Raw genomic sequence first — 10,136 nt, 5'->3', positions numbered from 1 at the left:
TTTGTGAAATTACCATTTGGAACTAGCTGTACTTTTTTTCCTCAGAGTCTCTTGCAGCTGGGTACATTTGTCTACCTGCAATGGCAAGATCTGGCCCCCATCCAAGCTAATCCATTCCCTAGCTATTAGCCAGCCAGAACATATAATCTCAAATGAACCAAGCTGGATCCAGCCAGACTGACAGAGTGCACCTGATCCGGTGCTGGTGATATCCGTCCTTTGCAGGTCTATAGCAGAGGATTCCCAGTTTCCAGGCGTATTCAGCAACACAAATCAAGCAGGAGTGGAGGCTGGCATGCGAACTCAGACACGCATGCGCGTAAAGTACATGCAGAAACATGCAATAAATCCTGCACCTTCCTCCATTTTCCTGAATTTACAAATCGTAAAATATCGCTTACATGTTCAAAATGTAATAAAAAAACAATAAAATAGCATTATGCTTACCTGCAGATTTTCAGTTTTATTTATAAGTACCAGTTTAGTTCTAGAGCATTAGACATGGAGAAATATATAAAAAAAGTCAAGTAAGCAATTTAAAAGATGAAAACGACACCCACCACTGAACACCCCCTTGCAGCCTTACATCCATCCATTTGCTGCACCCCTGTGTCTTATGTAGGGGTGCGGGGGTCCAGAGGTGCAAGGCTGGGAATAACCCAGGGTGGGGCACCAACCCATCGCAGCACACACTCAGCATTCACACCTACGGGCACTTAGCCTACCCCCAATTCACCTTGGCGTGTTTTTGGTGTGTTGGAGGAAAACTGGAAGAGGACACGGGGAGAACATGCAAACCCCATAGATGTAGAGCTGGGGCAGAGACACTAACCCTGGTCCCCGAGGTGGGGGGCAGCAGGACTACCCTCCCCATGCAGACATTCAGGTCCAAAGATTAAAAAGTGCTGGATGGTGTTTGGAAAGCAGAGACGCTGTCAGGAATTTGAGAGTCTGGAGACCATTGGGGCAGCTTCTGCTTGAACCATCAGGAGTTGTTCATGGATTCCTTATTTTTTCGGAGGGGGAAATGGGCAGATATAACATGACCAGGGGTGTTGGAGGTGCATGGACATCAAGGCAGATTCAGGAGCCCCTGCACTTTATAGGGGCCTCAGAACCTTCTATCAGAGGCCCAGAATTTCAAGCCACACCCCTGAACTTGAGTAACAGATTCCAATGAATACATCAAGAGAGTTATGCAAACTGTTTTATCTAAGCAAAAAAGACAGTGTCTAGGCATAAACAAATCTGCCATTCCTTTCAATTTCCCTGAAAAGGCTTAATTATTCCATTTTCCAAAAACAAAAAAGCAAAAACTTTTTGGAAGTTGGATGTTGCTGCATGCCCAGATTTGGCCTTTGCAAGTTTGTTTAAACTTGCGATTTTGATATATTTTTTCTGACGACGTTGAAAACGGTCCACTATTTTTACAAGTGCTGTAGTATTCCAATTAATTAGGGCAATTTTTCCTTGAGTAAACCGCCCACAGCTCAGATGGTAATTAAAGGATCAGTAATTAAATATTCATTCGAACAATCAGCACAGTGGGGGTTTATCGCTGGGTGTGATGGTTCCTGATGCTGTTGTGTGCAAAATGACCCTCTCAGAGCACCTTGAAAAACAGTCTCTTCCTCACCCTCCCTTTACACACTCTAATTAACGGAATTGTTTCTTTTTTCTATCCAGTGGAAAACATGCATAGATGAGGGGCCAAGCTGAGCTCAGACAAACTACCATAAAAAACAGACTAAACTAATAGATTTTAGCAAACTAAGCCAAGTTTTGGTTGCTTTTAAGTTTTTACTTTAATGTGACATTTGATAACATGCTGTTAGAAACATAATTGTAATAATACTATGTCATAATGAATATGAATACAACGTGTTAAATTTAAACAAGCTTTGTAATAAAAGCTGTCAGGTATTTTTTGATACAACTGACATAATTTTTTATAACATTGTATAGATACCGTCCTTCTACCTGAAAATACCGGTGTTCAGTGGCAAACCACACTCTGTAATTCTGTTCCTTTTCTAGAACTTTGCAGTGACTTTAAAGGATGTGTGAATGTCGCTGGTACACTCATGCAGAACAGAGAACCCTAAACAAAGAACATTCTATGACAGGAATTTTATTTGAAGGAAAAACTTTCCCAAGTTTATTGGCATGCTGTGTCATGTAACATTCACAACTCAAAATGCATTTCAAATTGCTTTTTCAATGTAAAACTGTAATCCTCTGCTTGGAAATGTACTATTTGACAGCTCTGACATGCTTTTCACATTGCAGGTTCAATTTAAAAGTAAAATCATGTACTAGGTAAAGTATGATTTGACTTTTTTTTGTTAAATCTTGTAACATTCACAATAGAATCGTCTGACGTCACAATGAAGCAGTTTTTAAATGCATTCAAAACTGCTCATTCTCTACAGAAAAATCCGATATATACAATTTCTGAGCCTCAGAATATATTTGATGGTTTTAGTAAGCATTTAACAATGTAGGTCCTATTTAAAGACAAAATCATGTTTTAGGAAATGTATAGAAAATGCATTTTTTTCTATGAAATGATGTAACTTTCACAAATAACGATGTGACAATGGAGCGGTAAGCAGTATATTACAACAGTATACTGAAACTGAAAACATTTAAAAACTTACTTTGCATGCTGATAACCTCGGGAATGTTTTTCCATTTCAGAACGGAAGACAAATGCTATTGGGTTAAGAAATTTACAGCCGAAATCTCATTTCCATTGAACTAACGCAGAAACTGACACATTGTGAGGGCTTCTGCATGAGAATAGGCTGCATTTTAATCTACCGATTGGAAGCAAAAATTCTCCCTGACATTCATTTCAGATTTCTGGCACCAAATCTCACAGCTTCGACACCTCAAAATACAGCCATTCATATTTTAAAGAGACTCCTGTAGTGAAGTCGCACAGCTATCTAATTATTTTCACGCTGCCGCTACTCTAACCACTAAAGACTCAGCAATAACTAAACAAACATATGAACACGTGTCAGACCTTATGCCAAGGTGATATAACTCAATTATTGCTCTGAAAAGACTTCTCTGCAATACACTTACATAAAAAGTACGTAAGAAACAACAGCTTTTTCCCCTTATTTGAAACTATTAGGATGTGAATAATTTTTAATCACTAGACTTTTACACTCCGCCTACATCATCATTTACATATTGGCTAAATTCAACAGTGTTGGCAATATACACCAGCTCAATATGTCATCTGTCTGCCAACATGCCCCCCAACCCCCCCACTGTGAAATAATTTAGGCGTGTATAAACTGTGTGGTCACAAAGGTTCTCCCTGATACAATTTATATTTGACTTATCTGTGCCTCCCAGCCGTTATACACTGCTGCTGTTTTTTATTAGCTGTGATGTGCTTTAACATCAGCTGTGTCGCCCCCCCCCCCCACCACATTCTTTCATAAACCAGATCACTTCATGCAGCAAGTCCCTTATTGGCAAGTCACTCATTAAGTTCATTTCACACCTCCTCCATACACAAGCATGCAGTGTGAGCACTCAGCTCTTTTTCTCGCACTTCCGAAAGGGTGCATGTTGCTCATTTTCAGCTCTTCTGGAGCTGCCTCCCTCCATGTTATGGTCCCCTTATGCCCACACACTAATAACAACCCCCCCCCCCCCCCCCCACATCAACCATTAATGCTGTCATGTGACCTGTTGCTGACCATCTCCATGATTATACGGGACTGTCAGGAGAACTCGATAACTGCAGGGAGGGTCATGGTGCCGTGCATCCGCAGTTGGGGATTTCGGGAATCTTTATGACATCACATGCTTATTAGATTTTTTTTTACGTATTACTTTTCGTTACTCATTCTTATTGCTCCATTTTGTCTTGCGCCGTCTTGTCTTATATTCCTCTACTGTTGGTCCTATCCCACAATGCACCTGTCCCCTACTGTGGCACAAGAATTTCACTGCGTTCCTCAATGCTTGACACTTCCAGCAGCAGGAATCTTTAACTGAAGCACCTTCCCCTGCTGGCTCATAAGTTCACACATCCCATGATCTCCAAATTCAGTATAATATAAATGCTCTGGCATTTCTTTTTCCTATAGTCTTTTGCTTTTATCATTATTGCTGCAGTCAAAAAGCACTTTGTAACGGAGGTAAATTTATGAGGGGCGGCATTATTAGTGGTGTGTGTGGAGTTTGCGTGTTCTTCTCGTGTCAATTTGGGGGTTCCTCTGGATTTTTCACTTTCCCCCACAGTACGAGAACATGTTATGGTGAAATGAGGGTTGCCAGAATGTGAATGGTGTCTGTGTGCTGTGTATATATTACATCGTGGGGACCAAATGTTCCCATAATCTGCTAAAAACCTGTTGTTTTGTAATTATGGGGACATTTTTTTCAGTCCCTACAAGGGGAAACATTTTTGGTTACTTATAGTTAAGGTTAAGGCTGGATAGGGGGTAAGGTTAATATTGTTGGGATTAGGGCTTTTCCCATAGAAATGAATGGTCAGTACCCATAAAGATATGAATACAAACGTGTGTGTGTGTGTGTGTGTGTGTGTGTGTGCGGTGACTGCTTTGAAAAAACTAAAAATGGAAAAACTCTTGTATTTTGTTAGGTTACTTATGGTTATGGTTAGGGCAGGGTAGGGGTTAAGGTTGTCATAGTTAGCGTTAGCATTTTTCCCATTGAAATGAATGAGCAGTCCCCATAAGGATATGTTTACCCTACATGTGCGTGTGTGTGTGTGTGTGTGTGTATGCGCGTGCCCTGTAATGGGTTGGCATCCCATCTTGGGTTATTCCCTGCTTTGTACCCATAACTTCTGAGATCCGCTGGACTCCCACAACCCTGCCCTGGACAAGCACATACACAAGATGGATGGATGGGTGGATGGATGGGTGGGTGGATGGATGGATGGGTCAAACTATGATTTATAAAAGTGATTTGTTCTTTGCCTTATTTCTCTGCACCTTCCCCTGCCCTGCAGTTAAAGGACATACATAATGACAATGTAGTAAATGATCTAAGACGTTTATATGAGGCACTGCAACAGTGTTCATTCTTGGAGAGCCGGAAGGCAAAATGCTGAGTGCAGGAGGCGGGAGACAAGAAAAGGTTACGGTCAACTTAACAGAGGCCACCGAAAACAGAGCAACAGCTCATTTTTTAACTGTTTGCCTTCTGACGTAAACCAAAGCGGAAGTAACTCTGATGCGACGTTGAACTTTGAGCTGGAGACCTTCAGCTGCATTTTCAACGCAGCTGCGATGAAGACTTTCCGCCATCGTCTTTTAAAACTACTTAAAATGCACATTCATTTTAATGGTGGGAAAATGAAAACATTCCATTTGTGAATATATTATATGACGCCCACGCAAGCCCACCTGTCTCCCTCTATAAACTGAGGACTCCATTTAAACTCCCCAGGAGGGAAGAAAGAAACCAATATGCTTATCTCCGCTGGGCAAGTCGATAGCAGAGATTAAGCAGGGAGTGCGCTGTAAATGCCTGAAGCTCAGACGTCCGGGGACTGCCGTCTCCACAAATACATAAAGGTCAATTGATTTGCAACATTCACTGCTGCATTCAGTCATTTATACGTCTGACGTGCCATTATGTCTGAATAGGAAAATCCATAGCACAGCAAAGACTTCTTTTTTGTTTACTTTGCCCGGAGGAACCTTGTGAAATCTTAAAGTACATTTCAAAGACAAAATTTGATAGACTCCGCCCTAAAAGATATATTTTCCAGAGCTCGCTCCCAACGCTGTATAAATGACAAAGCCTATTTCTATGCAGGTGTTGCTCCAATGAAATATCCTAGGTGATCTAGCGTAAGTAGACTGAGGATTAAAACTCCAGCTCGTGTAAAGATGTTTTATGAAGTGTGTCTGAAAGAAGCCATTAAAAATCTATTTAAAGGATAAATCAAATCTATCTCCTAAAACATTTAATTTATGTGAGTTACTACTATTGCAACATCTATTGTAAACAAGAAACCCACGACAGGGAATCTCAAGAACCTCAGATTTTCGCATTTTTAATCCAAGGTACACATTTCAATAATTCTGAAGATAAGATGGTACATCTGGTAATGTATAAATGTAATTTTTTTTTTTGTGGAAACTGCGAAAAACTACAGGCAAGCAAAGCCATTTTAGAATTACGGAGTCTGGTCAGTACCTATTAACAATTATTCAAAGTACTGCTTCTATTGCATGATTACTCACACATTGACTAATGTGTCCCAAACAGGCAATCTACTGTTAAGAAAGGGCAATTTAGGATCAAAGCCAATTTACCGATGCACGCCCATTCCACGCCACGCCTCTGCTTAGTGAAGGGACTTTAAATCACCAGTTAGGACATTGAACTGGGCTGTCAGTTATGTCACATGGGCAGAGAATAGCAAAGATCCATTTGACATGCAGGACAATTTTGGTTGAAACTTCTCTGCCTAATGATGCAGTTTCATCTATTTTTCCTTCAGTCTTCCACTGTGGCCTAATCTTATAAGCCAGATTCGATGCACACATTCCGAGTTACTTAATTATTTTTTTGGAAGGAAATTTGGATGGAAGGAACATAGCCTTTGGCTATCATTTCAAGGGCTTGATTTGGAATAAAGACACTCTGTTGCCACAGGGTAAATGGATGCTAACAAGGTCTTCTGTTGACGAGCGGGAATGCAACCTATGGACTGTTTTGGAGAGAGATGAGACACACAAAAGCAAACGCTGACTAGCTTCGCATGATGAAACAGACATCGAAAGAGTCAGATAATATTCTAAAACACCAGCCCATTTTCTGCTAACGGTTCATGGCTAAGAAATTTTCTACTTGATCATCTTGAATACAGTTAGTTATGAAAGTAACCCATCCATTGCTTCCTTTTATTCTAACACATACACACCCAGTAACCCCCCTACCCAACCCTTACCTAACCTGAAAAGCATGGTTTAGTCCTAAAATCACAGGTATACTGGGTCCATGCACTTAATTTTGAGAAAAGACCTGGATTACTTTTGATGCTTGAAAGAAAATGCAAAAACAGACTAAATCACCAAATATCCATTTAGGGGATATGTCTGCATAAGACATTAAGGATACACATCATTCAGCAAATTCGAAGCACACTGAGGACAAAACCAATAGACAAATCAAAACACAGACAGACAGACAGACAGACATTAATCCACTCAAGAAGGATGGTGTGGGCTGGCATGTGCTCAGTAGGTCAGGACGCTGTGTGTGAGATTTGAGTGTCACTGGTTCAGATCCCAAGCTCGTCAGAGTGGTGTCACTGATTGGCCCTTAAACCCCCAGTAGTTCCAAGGACTGACCCTGCTTTCTTAAAAATGTATGTTGCTTTGGACAAAAACATTACAACTTATACAATTAATTTCCAAGATGCATAAACTGAGATGGTGCCTTATATATTTATATTTTATGGCTCCTGGCCCTGCCTGGATGTAGGAAAATAGAGCTGTCACTGTAATGGCGAGAGAAGATCAATTATGAAATTGCTGAGGTTGATCCTGTAATAGCAGCAATTTCCCTACAGATTTACTTCCAGGTTTCTGGCATATTCTTTAAACCAGAATAAAAAAAATGCACATTATCGAAACAAGGGTGCACACGTGTCACAAAATAACTACCAGTGACCCTTCATGATTCTTAATTGGGAAATTTTCTGAAGATGCTGAAGAAACAAACTTGGGCCCAGAAGATCAGGCTGGGAGCTGATTTCTAGGCATCTTGGTGTCTAAGACCCAGACGTGGATGTACTTATCAGTGATGCACATCGTCATGCCCAAGCAGATCACGTATACGACATGAAATCTTTACATTCAAAAACCTGTGAGAGGAAGCTTATTTCTTGCACTTTCTATGATTTTCTATTTGTGTGAAGTACAAGGCGGGAAGGCGGTTTGCCAAGAGTATGAGTCAGAATTTGGAAGATAATATGAACAAATTGTATTTATATATTATAATGGTATAGTGCATGTCCGTGCAACCCGAAATTTTTCATTTGGAGGGAAGTTTAAACCCAGAATTTAACTATGTGGCCACACGCCTGGTATGAGCGCATTATAAACAGGTATGAGCGCATTATAAACATTTACGGATTTTCCCTTTGCAGACACCCTCACTAGCGATTTTTCATTGCACATTTTGATAAACCCCTTGACTGGTTATTTCAACATTTCAAATATTTGCAGCAAACTGCTCTAACTGCTTCCTGTTGCCCTAGGATCTAGTCTGACACCCTGGTGTGAACATCTCATAGCAGGGGAACTAGACTGGACTACAAACTCACGGTCATCACAAAGAGGAGGGAGGTTCTCCTCTACTCTTCATGGTGAAGGTCTTTCTGTGAAGAGATAAGGATTCGGGAAACTGCCCCTTAGCAGCCACTGTGAGAATCACCAACTGCACGGCAACTTAAAATGCACAAACACGCTGCCTTCTGTGAGGATACTGACTGCCTGACGGCTAAGAGATCAGGAGCCGTGGCTGAGCGTCCTGGCGTGGTCCCTCAGGGACTCTGCAGAAGGTCTAATCACCTGAGGTATGGACAGCAGAACTAAGCTGAAGTGGTGTGGAAATTAAGGAGTGACAAAGTAAAACTTCCACGCAAATTGTGTTTAAAACAATGCCTCCTATTATTTAAAAACTAATATGGAATGAGGAAAACTGAGAACAAACAAACAATCAATAAAAGCAAATAAAGTCAGTTACAATGTGTATAAATGGGAAAAAATCCAACATCATCCTTTTGAATAGAGAGGGAACCTGTTGCAGTGAATAGATCAATGGCCACCAGCTGGGTTCGGTCCCAACAATCGACCCCCCCCCCACCCTGTCAGCATTGCTTGAGACACAGCTGCTCTGATGCACTGGCAGTTTGGTTTTAAGTTATAGTCTTCAGATGGCCACAATTCAGCCATTTTGAAAACAGAAACAAACTGGTCCAGAAAAACAAAGCTAATATTACGGTTCCACAACTTCTGTCAACTGCTTTAAGTTCACAGACACTTGGAAGATCTTAATAGAAGTTCTGCACAAAATTCTATTTCCACTATCTTTCATCCTTCATTTCACGTCTTCGCCATAAATATAACTTATACTGACTACTAAGAACCTCACATGCATACACAGAGAGTATATAGAAAGAACTATTGCACTTCTTTATTGTGAAAAGCGCGTTCTTGCAATTTTGTTTACATCTTATTCTGATAGCTTGAATATAAATATGTATGAAAAAGAAGCACCGCATACTACAATGACAAGTGTCTTATAATCCGAAGAGAATAGAGTGATCTCTTTTAAAGGTAATTCTCTGGGGCAAACACTTATAGCTCAAGTAGAATCCAAGGGGGGTGAGAGCCCAGGCAGAAAAAGCAGGCGGTGAAGCACTGTTTGCGGCTCACTGAAGACGAACGCTAAAAAAAGCCGTTCTCCCAGGCTTAAGGCACTGCTACCAAACATTCAGCCCTGACACTTGACACAGGCTCCAATTTCTGTCAGCTGGGGCATAATCTCTAGTCCCGCCATCACAGATCACTTTATCTTTTGTGGTTTAGAAAAAAAAAACAAAAAAAAAGATCCTGCAGTCGTCTTGAGTGTGAAATATGCCATGCATTGTCAAGGACTGCAACTTTAGCAACCAGGGATGAAGGAGAAGGAGGAGCAGGTCACTGACAATGCATTCGGGAGCAGAATGCAATAAAATACTACATATCTTATTATATACTGTGATACTTAAAACACACAGAAATGCACACACAGACAAGCCTCATTTCTTATGAATTCGGCAAGTCACTGAAGGCCGCCGTTGCTTTTGGGACACTAGGACCATGCGCACACGTGGGTTTGGCTTCAAGGGGACGAGACAAAATAGTAGCAGAGCATCAGAATTTCCATGGCATTGGAAGCCGCTTCATGCATTATTTTATTGGGCTCTGCTGAGGATTAGCCTGCAAAGTGATGACAGGCATACGTTTTGTCTGGTTCAGCACATTTAAAACGGAAGGGCACGAGTGTGAGATTCTGATACACAGCCTAGAGCTCACTGAATGTATCAGGGTATTATACTGTAGTACCAATCCTATTTT

Source organism: Paramormyrops kingsleyae, chromosome 23 (assembly GCF_048594095.1).
Source record: "Paramormyrops kingsleyae isolate MSU_618 chromosome 23, PKINGS_0.4, whole genome shotgun sequence".
Lineage (NCBI taxonomy): Eukaryota > Metazoa > Chordata > Actinopteri > Osteoglossiformes > Mormyridae > Paramormyrops > Paramormyrops kingsleyae.
The sequence above is the reverse complement of the archived record's forward strand: the minus strand, read 5'-3'. Positions refer to the sequence as shown.